General features: G+C 47.2%; 1 protein-coding gene and 1 pseudogene across 1 annotated transcript in view; one reads left to right on the top strand and one right to left on the bottom strand.

The window, feature by feature from the left end:
• The window catches only part of TRABD2A (TraB domain containing 2A), a 59,741-nt gene that overhangs the window by 21,719 nt on the left and 20,090 nt on the right, over positions 1–17,932 (top strand). The gene's annotated exons all lie outside the window — the stretch shown is intronic.
• LOC116764191 lies at positions 11,550–12,419 on the bottom strand (annotated as a pseudogene).

Raw genomic sequence — 17,932 nt, 5'->3', positions numbered from 1 at the left:
TGTATCATTTTATTTAGATTCCACATATAAGCAATATTATGTGATATTTGTCTTTCTCTGTCTGACTTCCTTCACTTAGTATGATAATCTCTAGGTCCACCCATGTTGCTGCAAATGGCATTATTTCATTGTTTTTAATGGCTGAGTAATATTCCATTGCATATATGTACCACATCTTCTTTATCCATTCATCTGTTGATGGCCATTTAGGTTGCTTCCATGTCTTGACTATTGTAAACAGTGCTGCAATGAACATTGGGGTGCATCTAATTTCTTGTTCTTATAAGGACACCAGTCATATTGAATTAGAGCCCACCCTAGTGACCTCATTTTAACTTACCTCTTTAAAGACGCTTCTCCAAATACAGTCACATTCTGAGGTACTGGGGGTTAGGGCTTCAGCATGAATTTTGGGGGGACACGATTCAGCCCATAATAAGGACCCAGGGTAAAGTTGCAGAGTTTGGGTGGTGGGGGGCAGATTTTGGCATCGTTTCAAAGGTGTCTCATTGTAGGTATCCACCTCACGGTGAAAACCTGTGTGTGCCATGGGGAGAGGTGAGGGGGTTCCAGCAGCACTGAGTCCACTGTCGGCACTTGCAGTGTGGCTGATTCTCTTGTAGCAAAGTGGTTTTTGAGGCTGTCACTAAAGGATGTTGTCATAGAACTTTAGGTGGCAGAAGTTATGGAATAAAATGGCAAGTTTAGTGCTTCCCTGGTGGTGCAGTGGTTGGGAGTCCGCCTGCTGATGCAGGGGACGCGGGTTCGTGGTCCGGTCCGGGAGGATCCCATGTGCCGTGGAGCGGCTGGGCCCGTGGACCGTGGCCGCTGAGCCTGCGCGTCTGGAGCCTGTGCTCCGCAATGGGAGAGGCCACAGCAGTGAGAGGGCCCCGCGTACCAAAAAAAAAAAACAAAAAAAAACAAAGGCAAGTTTAACTGGATGTTAATATTTATGGTATTAGAGGGCTTAGGGTGGAGCCAAAATGGAAGGAGACGTAAGAACTGCCACTGGTTAATTTAAAATGACCGACTAGAAAAGAGTGTCATCTAGGAACTTCCCTGGCAGTCCAGTGGTTAAGACTCTGTGCTTCCAATACAGGGGGTGCGGGTTTGATCCCTGCTAGGGGAACTAAGATCCCACATGCTGCATGGTGCGGGATAAGGGGGGGAAGAAAAAAAGCGTGTCATCTAGCTAGCTGATTGTTCTCATTTTGTGTTATAATTGATTTTAAATGGTATCTTTAACCTTTTTGCGGGGGTACTGTGTGTCAAATTGACCCAGCAATCCAACTTCTATGAATTTATCCCATGAAATGATTGAACAAGTGACACAGATGTATGCTGGTTGTTATTAATTGCAGTGTGATTGATGCAAACTACGGGCCCAACCACTGGGAACTGGTTAAATTATGGTCTCTCCAGGTTGTTGAATCCCGTAGGGTTATTAAAGGTGCTTATGTAGATCATGGATCGCAGGGGCTGGGTAGGCAACAGGCATGCGTGAAACTGGCCTGTGTTGGGAGTGGGGAGTGACATGAATTGTGGCATTTGTGGGGTGAATATGCCAAGCGAAGAGGACAGTGGCTGCTTGGTCCTAGTCGATTGCTGGCCACGTAGAAATGTGCACCCAGTGTGGCCAGACCTTCCCAGTTTTTAAATTCATAATTTGGAAGTATATTATATCATTTATTCTTTTTTCCCGTTTTAGTGAGATATAACTGACATATACCACCATGTAAGTTTAAGGTACAGTATAATGATAGATTGTGAAATGATTACCACGATAAGTTTAGTTAACCTCCATCATCTCCTATAGATAACAAAAAAAAAGGACAAAGAAAAAAAATGTTTTTTTCCCTTGTGATGAGAATTCTTAGGATCGACTCTCTTACAAACTTTCATCGCTAGCACACAGAAATGTTCACTGCAGTCATCATGTTGCCTGTTACATCTCTAAGTACTTATTTATCTTATAACTGGAAGTTTGTTCTTTTTGACCACCTTCATCCAATTTCCAGACTTTTCTATTTTTTCTTAAAAGAGAAGTCAGAAGTCTGGGTTTTTCTGGGAAATGCCCTGGTCTTTAAATGTTGGTAAGTACCTAAAAAAAAAGTGAACCCATTGTGTAGTACTAATAAGATTTAGCTGTGAGCTGGATCGGTCATTAGAGCACCCATTTCCTACTTCTGAGGCAGAATGTTCTCAAAGCGTGTGCTGGACCGGCCACATCAGCATCACCTTGGAATTGTTAGGAATGCACAATTTTGGGCCACACTCCAGACTTCCTGAATTAGAAACTGTGGGGTGGGACTTGGCAATGTGTGGTCTAACCAGTCCTTCCAGGTGATTCCATGCACACTCAAGTTTGAGAACCATTGGTCTCTATTCTTGGTCACCATTCTGGTCCCTGTCCTTGTATTGCCTCTGGGAGTTACCTCAGGTTGCCAAAGACTCCTTTTTCCCCTCAGTTAAGAGCATCTGTTGCCATATCCCCACTGGGCAGTTGTTCTTTTGCTGCCTTGTAGTGGCTCTTTATGTTTATTTAATTCTTAGATTGGTGTCTAACTTTCCACGCGTTTGTTTATTTCAGCTCCCAAACTAGCATGGAAACTCCTAGAGAGCAAGGATCTTTTTTTTTTTTGTGGTACACGGGCCTCTCACTGTTGTGGCCTCTCCTGTTGCGGAGCGCAGGCTCCGGGTGTGCAGGCTCAGCGGCCATGGCTCACAGGCCCAGCCGCTCCACAGCATGTGGGATCTTCCCAGACCGGGGCACGAACCCGTGTCCCCTGCATCGCCAGGTAGACTCTCAACCACTGCGCCACCCGGGAAGCCCGAGAGCAAGGATCTTGATTTAACTTTTTTCTTTTTTTTAAAATGAGTCTAGCACAGTGCGTTGCATAGTTGATATTTCCTAATTGGAAGGTACTTTCTGAAGATCATTGTTTTCTCGTCACTCTGTCCGGCCACGCTGTCTTAAACAATCAAAACCACAGCATGGACTCTGCTGATTTGTTTCTGTCTTTTCCCTGACTTCTTCCCCTGTTAATCCTCCCAGAGTAACTTCTTTCCTGCCACCGGGGCAGGGAGGCTGCTTGCACAGTAATGGCAGGGTGCCTCTCCCAGCTTCCTGGTGGGTGGCTCCAGGGCCAGCAGCAGTGCAAGTTAGACACACCTCATGGGGGCCGTGAGGTGTGTGCTCATAGGCTGTGGGGTGCCCTAGGGATCGCCGAATGGTGGTGGGCTGGGCTGTGCAGGGGTGAGGTGTGATGAGGCTGGAGAACGGGTGTGAGGTGGGGACATCACTGCATGCTCTGAGGGCAGGGGGGCGACACTGGTGTTTTCCAGGGGAAGTGAGAGCATAAAGAGCAGAGTTGCAGGACATTTCACCTGGCAGCTGGGTGTGGGCTGGATGGGGCCGAGACACGGGTCACTTCTGCAGGGATGTCAGAGGGAGTTAGCCTCTTGGCTGAGAGCTTCAGTTGTGTTCGCCCTGGACCCTGGGCCATCAGGAGTGAGACACCTGGGGTCTGGGGAGTGAGACAGCTTGGGGAGGGGGATAGCTACCATTTAGAGTTGTTCTCTGTGCGGACTTGATCGTGAGCATCATCTAGGTTGTTGTGTAAAGGAAAACCTACCATGATTGCTGATACTGGAGAAAATGCAAAGTAAGAGAAAGGCCAGAGGCAGGTTGGACTCTAGAAGTGTTGGCTGGAGTAAACACACACAGCGTGAGAGCTGTGAGTTTCAGTTTTATTTGGGGACTTCCCGAGGACTATAGCTTGGGAGGCAGCCTCTCTGACAGCTCTGAGGAACTGCTCCCAAGAGGAACGGGGAGCAGTCAGTATATATGTGATCTTGACGATGGAGGTACATTCGACCGAACACACAGTTTGGTAAGAAGGCTGCTGCTAGTCACAAGGTCTCTGTTAATGATTTTCTAACAACGGGAGGATGCAAGAATCCAGGTTTGCAAAAATTTTCTCCTAAAAATATCTGTCCGAAGGCCTGTTCTGCCAGTTTTCCCAGAGCACAGACTGCCTCATTCCTGATCTCTTCCTTGAGGTCAGGCTATGTTAAAGGTCAACAATGGCAGTGGCTAATGACTCTATCCTTGTAGAGCCAGATGGCTAGTGACATTGTTTAGTTGGCAGTGCCCCCTCACGATCATAAATTTAACGTAGGTTTGGAAGGCACTTCCTGACTATTTTGTACCACAGTGCTAGGAATGCCCATTCCTAGGTCAGGCCGGGATTTTGTTGGTAGGTCGTTCAATGTGCTATTACTGGACTGGGCCCTGTTAACAGTAGTGAAAAGTCTCTGGACCACCTGTCTTACTAGTCTGTTATGGTCCAGGAAAGATTCCCTCTTGTTGCTTCCTTCCATATCTACAGTTACACTATTATAATCATTGATCTCAAATAGAGCTATATATTGGGTCAATTGTTTCAAGTTGCCTAGTCATCGCTTTTATGGGAGGCTCAGTAACACATTTTGTAATGCAAGAAACAACGATCTTGTAAAATAGGTAGAATATAAGTAATATAGCTAGTAGCATTAATAGGGCCAAAAGTAAGAATTTAAGCCAAGAATTTCCATTAGGTGCAGGCTACTATATTCCCAGTTGCCTGCCCAATCTGTTCCATACCAGCACCAGCCCAGTTTCCTAGTGTTATTAGTTTGATTAGCCTTGGATGGTTTAATTGTTCCCAACATAAGGGGGCTTTTAAACTTAAATGATCACAGCCTGGTGTTAGCCATATAAATCCATCCCATAACTGAAGGAGGTTATATTCTTTGACTGAAATTTAGCTCGTTGCTCTGATTGAGCTTGAGTAACTTTCAAAGAAAATTCATATTTATGGTCACGGTCAGAACAAGTATGATTCCCATCGAGTGATGTCAATAATGGCCCGAACGGACCTACAGCCTCTTTCATCTAGAATAAATTTCCTAAGGGCCATCCAGTTAGAGCCTTGGAGAAGAAGAACCCACCAAGGTAACCCAAAAGTACTGGATGTAGGTACTTGACCATAAACCCAACACTTGTATTAATTTTAAAAATCTGCCTGGGATTTGTGACCATGATAGAAAAACACTGATTTATGCAAAAGTCCAAGAAATTAAGAAAACACTGTAAATAATCATGTGGGTCAGGTCTGGCATCTTGAGATAGCTGTCTACTTCGGATGTTGTCTTCTTGTCCTGCTGTGGGTATAGTTTTCTCCTCTGTTTGAACATTGTTTTAAGGTGATTTTGAGGTGAGCAGTCCTCTCAATAGACCAGTCCAGTTCAGGGGCCCTTCTTAAGTGGGAAATATGAATCCAAGAGTCAATTCCCTTCAGTTTCACTTCGCATGAGCTAGTTAAGAGTACCCGATAAGGGTCCTTCCATCTAGGTTGGAGATAGTTCTTTAAATGATGCCTTTTCCTGTATGCATAATCTGCTGGTGCAGCTCATGGGGCACCTGGTCTTCATCCAAGGATAGAATACTGAGATAAGCTTCAGAAACAAACTTGGAATGTCCTTTTAATAATTCATTTAAACGTAACAGTAATGTAATATAACCACAAGGAACTCTCTGGGAAGTGAGTATAGGCAGTAAATACAGACCTCAGTGAACAAAACGAGCATTTAACATTCACTTTTTTCTCTCTAAAATTACCCTAATTTCTACCACATACAGCCAAATTAAGACTAATTTGTTTGCAAAATAAGGCTGGTTAATGGATCACATAGGCTCTTTTAAATTGGCTGGGCTGGAGCTTTTCATAAGGAACCTCAGATTGAGTTTTTAAAAGGCCTCCCAAGACCAGGAAAGCCACACGAAGGGCTTGCCACAGATTCTGCCTGTGATATCTATAGATTTGGGTGAATTCCTGTGTTCCTGAGGTCCCCAGAATATCTTGAGATTCATGCACCCGTCAGGAGGTGACCTTTCTTATTCATCTGATAAGGCTGCTGGGAACATAAGTTTCCCAATTTCTGGAGGGATCAGGTAGAGAGAAAAGATAAATGTTTCAGTTCTGCTTACAAAGGTATAATTTACCATGTGGCTGTAAGTCATAATTAGCTTGAGGGGAAAGGTTTCCTTATATCTGGAAAACACAGATTAAAAGTCAGTAATATTTCAGACAAAAACTATAAAAATTATGATGATATTCACCAGTTCACTCATTCCTATGTAACTAATCTTTTTTGCTAACGGTTTTATGAAGCCGTCAGGCTTTCCATTAGGATTCTTTAATTTCTTACCCAGTACAGTGGTATGATCCAAAATTTATCAGAAATCTGTTCTTGTCAAAAAGTTCTTTCTATGACTCTTCTTGAAGATGAAGGATTTTTTGCAAAAGCACCAAAGTAAAACAATAACTGTCTATAAATGAGAAAATTCTTTGAAAGGCATAGTTTAAACACCTGATTATAATGCAATTGGCAAGGAAACTTGGCTACTGCTGTGACATACAGCGTTTTTTCCTTTTCTCAGTCTCAGGAATTGGAGATGGTCCGATAAGATAAGAATTCCTGTGCACAGGGAAAGAAATACAAATTTTTCCAAGAAGGACTTGTTCCCTTAGGGTCAGAATTCTGAACAGATGTTTTATCAAGCTAGCTTTCTCTAAGTTAACTGCGTATGCAAGAAAAGAGCCCCATTTGGGCCATTTTCAATGTGATATTTCCTTTAATACCCAATTAAATAACTAACTTGTAAGTATAAGTTTCGTTAAGTACATACACCTGGCTGGAGTGTTAGCTGGAGGCTGGATTTCTGATGTCCCTTGTTTAGGAACGACTTTAGGCCTGCCCACCTAGTCACCCAGTCCAGACTGCTCAGTGTCTTTCAACTGAGCAAATCCCAGTGTGTTTCAGCTGGGCTCCCCCAGTATCTTTCTGCCTGGGGGAAGCCACCTTTTTTCCCAGTGTCTTTCAACTGGTGGGCTAGGTACCTGTTATATATCACCAAATAGAGCTCAGGATCATCAACCAATTAACAGGAGATCCAAGAACCAGGAGAGGCTTACTTAAATTCATTTGGACCTGCTGAGGAGGTGGATGGGCACAAAGGACCCTGCTGGTACCAAGGCTCTGGATCCTTATAGAGTTCAGGTGAAGGAGAGAAGTCTGCTCTGGGTCCCTTTGTGGTGGTTAAAGCTGTTGACTGAAATAAAAATACTTGTGAGAGATGTGTTTCAGTTTTATTTGGGGACTTACTGAGGACTATAGCCCAGGAGGCAGCCTCTCAGATAACTCAGGGACTGCTTCCAAGAGGTAAGTGGGGCAGTCAGTCTATATGTGATTTGACGAAGGGGGTACGTGCAACCAGGCACACATCTTGGTAAGAAGGTTGATGCTAGTCAAAAGGAACAGATGTCTCTGTTAATGACTTTAGGGCTTTTCTAAGTATGGGAAGATGCTAGAATCCAGGTTCATAAAACATTTCTCCTAAAAATATCTGTCTGAAGGCCTGTTCTGCCAGTTTTCCCAGAGCACAGGGTACCTCATTTCTGATCTCCACCTGGAACTCCTTTCAGGATGTGTTGAAGGTCAGTGACTGCAGTGGCAAGTGACTCAATCCTTGTAGAGCCAGATGGCGAGCGCCATTCTTTATGGCAGAAGCAAATACAGTGTGTAGCCATTTTGTGAGCTGCTTACCACTTATGCCTAATTAGGCCCAGTAGCCGGTCCAGATGTGGTTAAGTGTGTGAAGTTAGCTTTATTGTGCTTTTCATTTCGTTCTTCATATCATTCTTCATAGCTTATTGCTCCTGGGGCTTGTCTGTCTTGTTGGTCTTGTTTATCTTGTTTTCCTTTTAACAATTTAAAGGAAAATTACCTTTCAGGGCAGTAGAAATGAAAAGAATGGAAATTTCTAGGAAGGGACTGAGACAGTCCTGAAGCACTTAGCAGAGGTTGTAACTTTCACTGGGCCTTAGAGATGGAGAGATTGGTGTTAATTCTTATCATTACTCCAGCATGGTGTGGGATTTGGGGAAAGGAGGTGTGCTAGTCTGCTTGGGCTGCCATCACAGGCTACTATAGACTGTGTGGTTTAAACAACAGAAATTGATTTCCTCACAGTGCTGGAGGCTCACAATACAAAATCAAAGTGCTGGCTGGGTTGGTTTCTGATGAGGCCTCTCTCCTCAGTTTGCAGATGGCTGCCTTCTTGCTGTGTCCTCACATGGCCTTTTCTCTGCACAGAGAGAGAGAGGTCACCAATCTTATTGGATCAGGGCCCCACCCAAGTGACCTCATTTAACCTTTCTTTTTTTTTTTTTAAAGACCACATATATATATATTTTTAATTTTTATTTATTTATTTATTTATTTTTGGCTGCGTTGGGTCTTCGTTGATGCGCGTGGGCTTTCTCTAGTTGCGGTGAGTGGCGGCTGCTCTTTGTTGTGGTGCGCGGGCTTCTTATTGCAGTGGCTTCTCTTGTTGTGGAGCACGGGCTCTAGGCACGTGGGCTTCAGTAGTTGTGGCATGTGGGCTCAGTAGTTGTGGCTCATGGGCTCTAGAGCACAGGCTCAGTAGTGTGGCACACAAGCTTAGTTGCTCCGCAGCATGTGGGATCTTCCTGGACCAGGGATCGAACTTGTGTCCCCTGTGTTGGCAGGCAGATTCTTATCCACTGCGCCACCGGGGAAGCCCAACCTCATTTAACCTTAATTACCATCTCCAAATACAGTCATAGTGAGGGTTAGAGCTTCAGCCTGTGAATTGGGGGTGTGGGGGGGCACAGTTCAGTCCACATCCATAACAGGAGACGGATATGCTCAGTCAGCCATGAAGTCAGGGCAGGATATGGGCTGGGTGGAAGGGGAGGGTGGTCGGGGAACCTGACCAAGGGAGGAGAGGGCTTGGAGGGTGTGCAGGAAGGCGGTGGCAGGGATTGCAGAAGAAGAGGCCCAGTCTGCCTGGTGCGTTCTTCCAGGTTCCCTCCCTGTCCTCACCTGGTATTCAGGAATTGTCATCATTTACAAAACGACACTTCTTCAGGTCGGAACATCCCTGAAAATTAGTTTCTCTGGTCCTTATGCTTGAATCCTTTGTCTGAGAAGAACTCAGGTCCAAGTTTTGAGAAGCACCTTTCTCCCCCTGAAAAGCAGACCTCATGTTCAGAGATGTGTGTGGAAGCTTTAGTTCCCAAGTCTGGCACCATCCATTAACATGACAGAAAAGGAGCAGGACTTTCTCCATCGTCCGTCTAGACCGAGGGGTCGGTCTAGACTCTTCCAAGGGCATAGTCCCCTTTCAGGTAAAGAAGGAGAAGCGATTTTTTTTTTTTTTTTTTCCGTACACGGGCCTCCCACTGTTGTGGCCTCTCCCATTGCGGAGCACAGGCTCCGGACGCTCAGGCTTAGAGGCCACGGCTCACGGGCCCAGCTGCTCCGCGGCATGTGGGATCTTCCCGGGCCGGGGCAGGAACCCGCGCCCCCTGAATCGTCAGACGGACTCTCAACCACTGCGCCACCAGGGAAGCCCCTGGAGAAGCGATTTTTAAGAGTGGCTGGGAAAGGGGGAAATAAATGAGCTTGAGGGGGACGTCCTGACTGCCTGGATACCCAGGTGAGGTGGGAGAGGCAAGGACCGGAAATCCTCAAGGTGTCTTGAAAAATTATGCGGGCGGAATGTTCTGAGGATGAGAGAGATCTTCCCCTCTGCTCCCCAACTATACTTCAAGGGACCGAATGGCTCTCAAAAGTGAACTAAGAAAAAAGGAAGACGCAACAACCCAACGCCCCAGAAGGTGAGGGCTGCGCCTGGACAGATGCTAGGGGCTTTGTTTGAGAGCTGGGCGGCTGGGGGCGGGGTCAGGTGGGGCTGACGGGAGCCGCATAATGGGCGGTGCCTTTCATATTCAGAGCAGCCCTTTGATCGGAGGGCGATGAAAGTGCCGGAAAGTGGAGAGGCTCGATGGGAGTGGGAGGCCTTTATCTTCGGCAAAAAAGGCATCTGCCGGACCCCAGCCCCCTCGCCCGCCCCTTCAGCCTGTGGGCTCCCGCAGCAATGCCCCAACTGGGACCTGGGTCTCCCCACTGCTGAAGAAGTCTCGGGAAAGAGAAAGAAGTCTGCTGCACGTGTTGGACAGAGAGCTTAATGGATTCTTTCCACCAGCCTAGAAAGAAAGGGAGAGAGAAGAGGGGATGTGGGGAGGCAAGGGGAGAGTGGAAAGGGAGACATGGCGGGGAGAGGGGGGAAGGAAGGGTGGCATTTGAACACGGAATTAAACTGTCAGGTAGTAAGCTTGTTACTTCTTCCAGTGATGACAACTTTTCAGAAGACAGTGCAGATGGGGTGAGTATGTGTCATTGGAGGGAAGGGGAAGAGTGAATTCAGCTGACAAGACATGGTTTTGGGTGGACCGATCATGTTTTTTCTAAAAGACAGTATAATAAAAGACAAACACTGAAGTGAAAGCAGAAATCTGTCTATCTAGCTGTGTTTTCGAAGGGGAAAAGTAAGTCCCTTTAAGTCTTTGCACTGTTAGAAACTTCATGCTAATTGGAGTTTTATCATAATTGCAATAATTTCCACTAGTTCTTCCTTTCTTGCTGTCTCTTAACCCCTCATACAATCTCAACCAATGCAGATTAAGAGACTTGAAACAAAACAATTGCTTTTTGGCCTGGAGATGAGTATTTTCGGCTTGTGGATGATTTTTTGAGTCTATTCTGTGGGGTAGATGTACTCTTTGGGTGTAAATCTTGTGGTTCACCCAGTGCTATATCATTGAGTCAGATGTCCACCCAGGTGTAACTGGCATGGCCTGAGGAGGGAGGGGACAGGCAGAATCACATCCTATGTAGGGCTGTCTCTTCAGGGGCTGTGGTTTGGGTAGAGGGTTGGGGGAGGAGGGAGCACAGTGATTTGGCACTTCTGGAACACCTAGCAGGAGAAAAAAGTCTGAAATAAGAGGATGGTTTTGTGGAGTTTTTTCCCCAGTGGTGGAAATTTTTTTTTTTTTAAACATCTTTATTGGGGTACAATTGCTTCACAATGGTGTGTTAGCCCCTGCCCCACAACAAAGTGAATCAGCCATACATATACATATGTTCCCATATGTCTTCCCTCTTGCGTCTCCCTCCCTCCCACTCTCCCCATCCCACCCCTCCAGGCTGTCCCAAAGCCCCGAGCTAATATCCCTGTGCCTTGTGGCTGCTTCCCCCTAGCTATCTACCTTACTACGTTTGTTAGTGTGTATATGTCCATGACTCTCTCTCGTCCTGTCAAACAGTGGTGGAAATTGACCTGACACAGTGATCTGGGTGAGGGCCATTAATTAACAGACATGGAAGGCTCCATGGAGCCTCATGGCCTGTGCTGAGGGGGGAGAAACAAGGGAGGCAGAGAGGACAGAAAGTGAGACCAGGGTGTCTGCTTCCCTCGCTTCCTGAGATGGAAAAACTCAAGGACTTATAAGTAGATGACCGTCTGAGGTCATCACATCCCATCTCCCGCTCTGTTGGGGGCAAGAATCCTTTCTATGTGGTCATTCCAATTTTTTTTTTTTTTACGGCTTCATTCACTTTATTTTTCTCATATAAAACTATGTGGTGGCTACAGCTGGAGCCTGAGTCCTCTGCACGGAAACTCTGGTGTGGGTCTCTACAAGATCCTCAGTGAATTCCTGTTACGGAGAGTTGGTGAACACTGTCTCTTTCCAGAGATCAGGAGTGAGATAACTGTAGGTCTTGGAAATGGCATCAAAAGTGGCCTTGGCAAAGTTGCCCAGGGTGGCAGTGCAGCCCCTGGCAGAGGTGTAGCAGTCGTCAGTTGCAGCCATCATCAGTAGCATCTTGGGCACAGGGGCTGAGACGATGCCGGTACCCCTGGGGCCAGGGATAAGGCACATGAGCACAGAGCCACAGCGGCCAGTCACCTTGCAAGTTACAGTATGGGGCTTGCCGATTTGTTTCCCCAGTAGCCTCGCCACACGGCCATGATGGAGAGCTTGGCCAGAATGGTGGCTCCATGGATGGCAGTGGCTATCTGCTTAGAGCTCTTGACACCCAAACCGACATGTCCGTTGTAATCCCCAATGGTGACAAATGCCTTGAACCTGGTCTGCTGGCCAGCACGGGTCTGCTTTTGCATAGGCATAATCTTGAAAACCTCCTGCTTGAGGGATGTTCCTAGGAAAAAGTCAGTGATCTCAGATTCCTTGATGGGCAGAGGGAAGAGACAGCTCTCCTCCAGGGACTTGATCTTCAGGTCCTTAACCAGGCGGCCCAGCTTGGTGACGGGGAGCCACTCCTGCTTCTCAGCCTTGCCTCCATGTGGTCTGAGGCCCCGACCCTGACTGTGACCCTGACCCCGGACGCCGCTTCCAAAGCTTCTGTGGAAGTCATCGGGGCCTCCAATTCCAGGGCCCCCAGGGGCCTCTGGGCCCTCCCCCAGCACCGGCGTCATACGCCATTTGGTGTTTTTACGAAGAAGAAGGGTCATTCCAATTTTTTTTTTAACATCTTTATTGGAGTATAATTGCTTTGCAGTAGGGTGTTAGTTTCTGCTTTATAACAAAGTGAATCAGCTATACATATACATATATCTCCATATCTTCTCCCTCTTGGGTCATTCCAGTTTTGATTGAACAGTCCCAGTGTCAGGGAGAGCTCTGTTACAGTTCCCCAGGGAACATCCTTGTGCACTAATGAAACAGGAGGGAAAGGGGCAGGGCGCAACCTTTAAAAGAATGATATAGCCATAGGACATGATGAAAACTAGTGAGAACCAACTGGGTCCAAGATGGCGGAAGATTCGACTTCCAGTGGACCTTGAGCCTCATTATACGCTCATTGTAATACATTAGCATATGCTAATGACACACCCACCGGCGCCATGACAGTTTTGAGGCCCAGCATAAAAGGCTGAAAAGTGGGCCGTGGCCCAATTCCTGGAAATCCCCGCCCCTTCCCCCAAATAGTTGGAATAATCCTCCCACTCATTAGCCTATGAAATTACCCAACCCATAAAAACTAACCACCCCATATTTCGAGGCCTGTTACTTCTTGCCTTTCAGTGACCCACACTCTGTCTGTGGAGTGTATTTCTCTCTAAATAAGTCTGATTCTTACCTATCACTTCGTCTTCAAATTCTTTCACGATGAAGAAAGAACCTTAAATTCACTGGCGACACTAGCATATTTATTACACACTTGTGCTTGTATTTCTATAGGAGTGATTCCTAGAAGTGGGACATGTACGTTTTCTCTTTTCATGGCTGCTCACAAATTATGCATGTGTGGAAACACACACTGTACTGATACATACAAAAATGAGTATATGGCGATCACGGCGAGACAGGGAGCTCAAAAAGAAGGAAGGACTTTCTAATAGTTAAAAATATCTCACGATAGAGCAGAGCAGCTGACTTGGGGTAACAGGTGTTCGAAAAGTAGACCTTGGCACACTCTGGAGACCACTGGGAACCTCTCCAAGAAGGCAAATCCCCCACTGGTGGCTTCTGTGAGTCCTTCCAAATACAATGCATTTTCTAGGTGAGGCTTGGAGAACAACAAAGGTTTTGCAGGACCCATTCAGAAGCACTCTGAGCCCATCTCCCTGCAGAGGCTTCCACTGGGCTCTGCATGTCCTCTGCTGTAGACACAGGCCTATCTACTGTATCCCCAGCTGGGATGCCCTGGATGCTGCTGGGACCCTCCCCTGGTGCCCTCAAGAGGTAAATGAGTTTTTCCCAACAGGTCAGAAGTCTTCCTATGAGCCCAAGGGGGACACTCTGAAGATAGCAAGAGTGGCTGGTGGCAAAGCTTTAGGCAAAGCTGCTATTTGCATGGTTGAGGACAGAAATCTTTACAGGTTTCAAGGGAAGTAGCCTGGTTTGCCCTAAGGTCTTGGAGGCTCTTGGCGTCACCTTTTTTTTTTGATGTGGAGGACCAAACTATAGTTCTGGGGTGAGGAAGTGAATGTGATGGTTTCTCTCTGGGGTCTTCACCTGGGCCTGAGCTCCCACTGTGTGTTCGTGGTTATCCTTTACTGCCCTCTGTGACCTGTTGCCATCACAGGCCCTTTTGTCCTGCCCGCCTGCCAACAGCCATGCCTCAGGGCAGGGGCCCATTCTTCCTCCCCAAACGCAGTTCCACCTCCCGGAGGACCGCTGACTGCAGCGTGGGGGAGGGATTGCTGCTGCTACTATTATCATTATTGCTATTACTATTATTGTAAATACATTCTGCTGATCTCTTTGTTGTCCCCTCCAGGCGCTCAGAGTTCTAATATTCCACCACCTCCACCTCTCATCTTCTCTTCTCTAATGCATCTTGCTTTGCCCTCAGGTGCTGTTAACAGATTGACAGTGAGTGACAAGGACCTGTGTGAAGGTGTCTGTTACCCAGCAGTTTTTCTTTAAGAGAATTGGTTGTTGCTATTGTCAGCACGGTAGCTCGGCAGGATGGCAACCATATAGGAGGCATTAGAGAGGAATTCTTTTTTTTTTTTTTTTTTTTTGGGTACGCGGGCCTCTCACTCTTCCTGTTGCTGAGCACAGGCTCCGGTCGCGCAGGCTCAGCGGCCATGGCTCACGGGCCCAGCCGCTCCGTGGCATGTGGGATCTTCCCGGACCGGGGCACGAACCCGTGTGCCCTTCATCGGCAGGCGGACTCTCAACCGCTGCGCCACCAGGGAAGCCCTAGAGAGGAATTCTTGGAGCTTCCTGGTGCATTCCCAAAGCTGGACTGGAGAAGGCAGAATGTGGATTTCGTTTGAAATAATGTTTTAAATGGAGGTTCCTAGTTAGTTGAGTCCGCAGAACGGCTTATGTTTGTGTGGAAAAACCGTAGAAACGGTACTGTTTCAGGAGCATGCTGGCCCCATCCGCCAACACCCTGATAGCCCACATCCTTCCTTGTGAGGATATGAGTCAGACTCTGCAAACTATGGTGCGGAGAATTGTCAGTCAGGGTCGGAGGACTCAGCCAGTAATTCACTGCAGCTCTCGGAAGACATTTCATATTTGAAAGAGTTGAATGTGGTCGGTATTCATCTCTTGAGGTTCTCAGAGCTCTGACCCTGACTGAATCAGTCAATCGCTCCCAGCCCCGCCTGCATGTCGGAGTCACCTGCGGGGCGGGGTGGGGGGGTGGGGGCGGAATGTAGGCGGTGCTTGACACTAGCAGAGGCAGAGCTGTCATTACAGAAGCGGCCCCTCCAAGGGGGCTAGTGCACGTGCTTGTCCTGGTTTATGTGCAGCTGTTGGCAAGCATGGAGCAGCCCTGGATGCACCGTGTGGACTGATGCCTGGAGGAATGGAGATGAACAAGCTGCAGAGCGGTGCATGAGGCCTGCTAAGATTTATGTCCATGATGATATGGATAATGAGTTATAATCTGTGTTTTGGAAAAAAATTGGCTTAGGAGGTTTCTGAGAAAATCAAACCATCTGGGTGTTTGGAAGGGGAGACTCATCTGAGATCTTGGAGAAGTGAACCTGAATCCTTGTAGGACTGTATGAAATCTTCAACTGTAGACTTCTGCCAGGATTTCTCCTTGGGATCTGCCTGAGTCAGTCTGAGCCCAGAGCAGAGGTCCCAGGACATCTTTGGATTAGGGGCAGTGGGGTCACCTCTGGGATGCCTCCAAGGGGCTTCTGTATCCAACCTGCTTTCTCACCGGAAAGGCATAGGAAACCTTCATTTTGTCCCTTCTTGCTGTCAGAAATTTCCCTTTTCCTTTTCTATGATTCGCCTTAGTCATTGATTTAACCTTGTGGATAGAAAGTCTCAGCCTGCATTTACTTCAGAAACAATGGAAGTTATCTCTGTTTGCCAAGACTTGGCTTTTTATTCCTTGATTGTTTTACATTACATTGTAATGTATAGCTTCAGTATTTATTTATGGAAAGGTTTTTATTTGACTGCTTAAAGGCCAAAGGAGCAAAAACAGCAAAACCAAAAAAAGGTGTATGCATATTAACTATCTTTTTAAAAAGTTATTTACTTAATTTAGTTATTTTTTGGCTGCATTGGGTCTTTGTTGCCTCACGCGGTCTTTCTCTAGTTGTGGCGAGTGGGGTCTACTCTTGGTTGCGGTGCGTGGGCTTCTCATTGCGGTGGCTTCTCTTGTTACAGAGCACAGGCTCTAGGCATGTGGGCTTCAGTAGTTGTGGCACGTGGGCTTCAGTAGTTCTGTGGCTCGTGGGCCCTAGAGCGCAGGCTCAGTAGTTGCGGCGCACCGGCTCAGTTGCTCTGCGGCATGTGGGATCTCCCCGAACCAGGGCTTGAACCCGTGTCCCCTGCATTGGCAGGCGGATTCTTAACCACTGGGCCACCAGGGAAGCCCCATATTAACTATTCAAAAGAGAGTAGAGCTGAGATTGATATGCTTTATGAGTAGACTTTGTCCTCAACTTCTTTTTTCGTGTGTGTGTCCTTAAATTCTTACACTGAAATACTAATCTCCAGGACCTGTGACCAAGACCTTATTTGGAAGTAGGGTCTTTGCAGATGATCAAGTTAAGGTGAGATCATTGGGGTGGGCACTAATCCAATATGACTGTGTCCTTATAAAAAGAGGAACTTAAGTCACAGAGAGACACACAAGGGAAAACACCATGTAAATATTGGAGTTATGCTGTCCCAAGCCAGGAAAATACCAGAAACTAGGAGAGAGGCCTAGAACAGATCCTCCTCTAACACCTTCAGAGGGAGCATGACACCACTAACACCTTGATTCTGGACTTCCAGCTTCCAGAACTGTGAGACAATGTGTTTCTGTTGTTTAAATTACACAGTTTGTTAAGATAGTCCTAGCTAACCAGTGCAACATGTGAGAAAATGTTAGCAGAAACCCCAAAGAAAGGAATTGACTGGAGACAAGATGCCTCTGGGGTCAACTTAGCCAAACAGAGTTGTTTCTTAGGAATTTGCTTCTCTGTGAGTCACATCCTGGAACCTCACATTTGTTAGACTGGCCCAGACTTTGCCAAGAACAGCAAGGAGAGTAAACTACATAAGGACGATTGACAGTTGATAATCCTTTGGAGAGGCCCCTGTAGGTTTCTGAGGAAGCTGGGTCTGGCCGTTAGTGGCTTTAGCTGGGGTGAGTTGGGGGCTGTGTATTGTTTTTGTGGAGCCCTCATGTCCCCCCTGCCCTCTGCCTCAAGACGTGGAGACTTTCTGCAGGGACCTGGGGGTGGTGACCTCCTCTACTCAGGGGCAGACACAAGTGGCCACCCTTGCTTTGCACCAGAGGTTTGCGGCAAGGAAGGCACCTCCAGCAGTGCCTCCGGGGACCTGCCCCTGGTTGGACAGAGCTCTGGTGGCCCCAGGAGTGGACATTGAGCTGAGGTCTGGGCAGCAGAGGTGATAAAGCGCTGCTGTTTGGAGGAGGCAGAGACTCACCTCCTTGGCTGTGTGGCGGTGATGATGGTAGCTAACAAGGGCTCAGAGTCACTGGATGTGTTAGGCTCCAAGGAAACCCTGGCAGGGCCTCGCTCAGAGACTTCTTCCTCGGGAAACCATGTCTGGTCTTTCTCCAGGAGTCTAGTTTGTGTCAGTAAGAGCTTATCTCCGTTAAACATAAACTGCACCAGAGGCTTGCCCAGGTCCCTGCAGAAAGTCTCCACGTCTTGAGCCACGGAGGGAGGAGTTGGGGTGGCTGCCTTCTAGGAATACCTGGGCCAAACTGTCCCTTTAGGTGCTTCTCTGAGCCTTCCTTTGGCTTTCACTGAATGAGTTTCATGGAACAGATAACGAGCCCTGTGTTTGGTGCTCAGGATCTTCCGGGGAGCACTGTGGGCTGGGATCCTTGCTTTTCCAGCCAAGAAAACTCAGCCCCTTCTGCCAAATCTCTTAGGTGGGCACTTGAGGCAGAGTGGTCAGTGGCTTATCCAGTGCTGGCTTTTCATCTGCAAGATGCTTAAGGCCTCTCACAAGTAGTTAGGCTGTAAATAAGCACAGGATTAAAGCCTCCAAGG

This window comes from Phocoena sinus, chromosome 13 (genome assembly GCF_008692025.1).
Source record: "Phocoena sinus isolate mPhoSin1 chromosome 13, mPhoSin1.pri, whole genome shotgun sequence".
NCBI classification, from domain to species: domain Eukaryota; kingdom Metazoa; phylum Chordata; class Mammalia; order Artiodactyla; family Phocoenidae; genus Phocoena; species Phocoena sinus.
The sequence above is the reverse complement of the archived record's forward strand: the minus strand, read 5'-3'. Positions and strand labels throughout refer to the sequence as shown.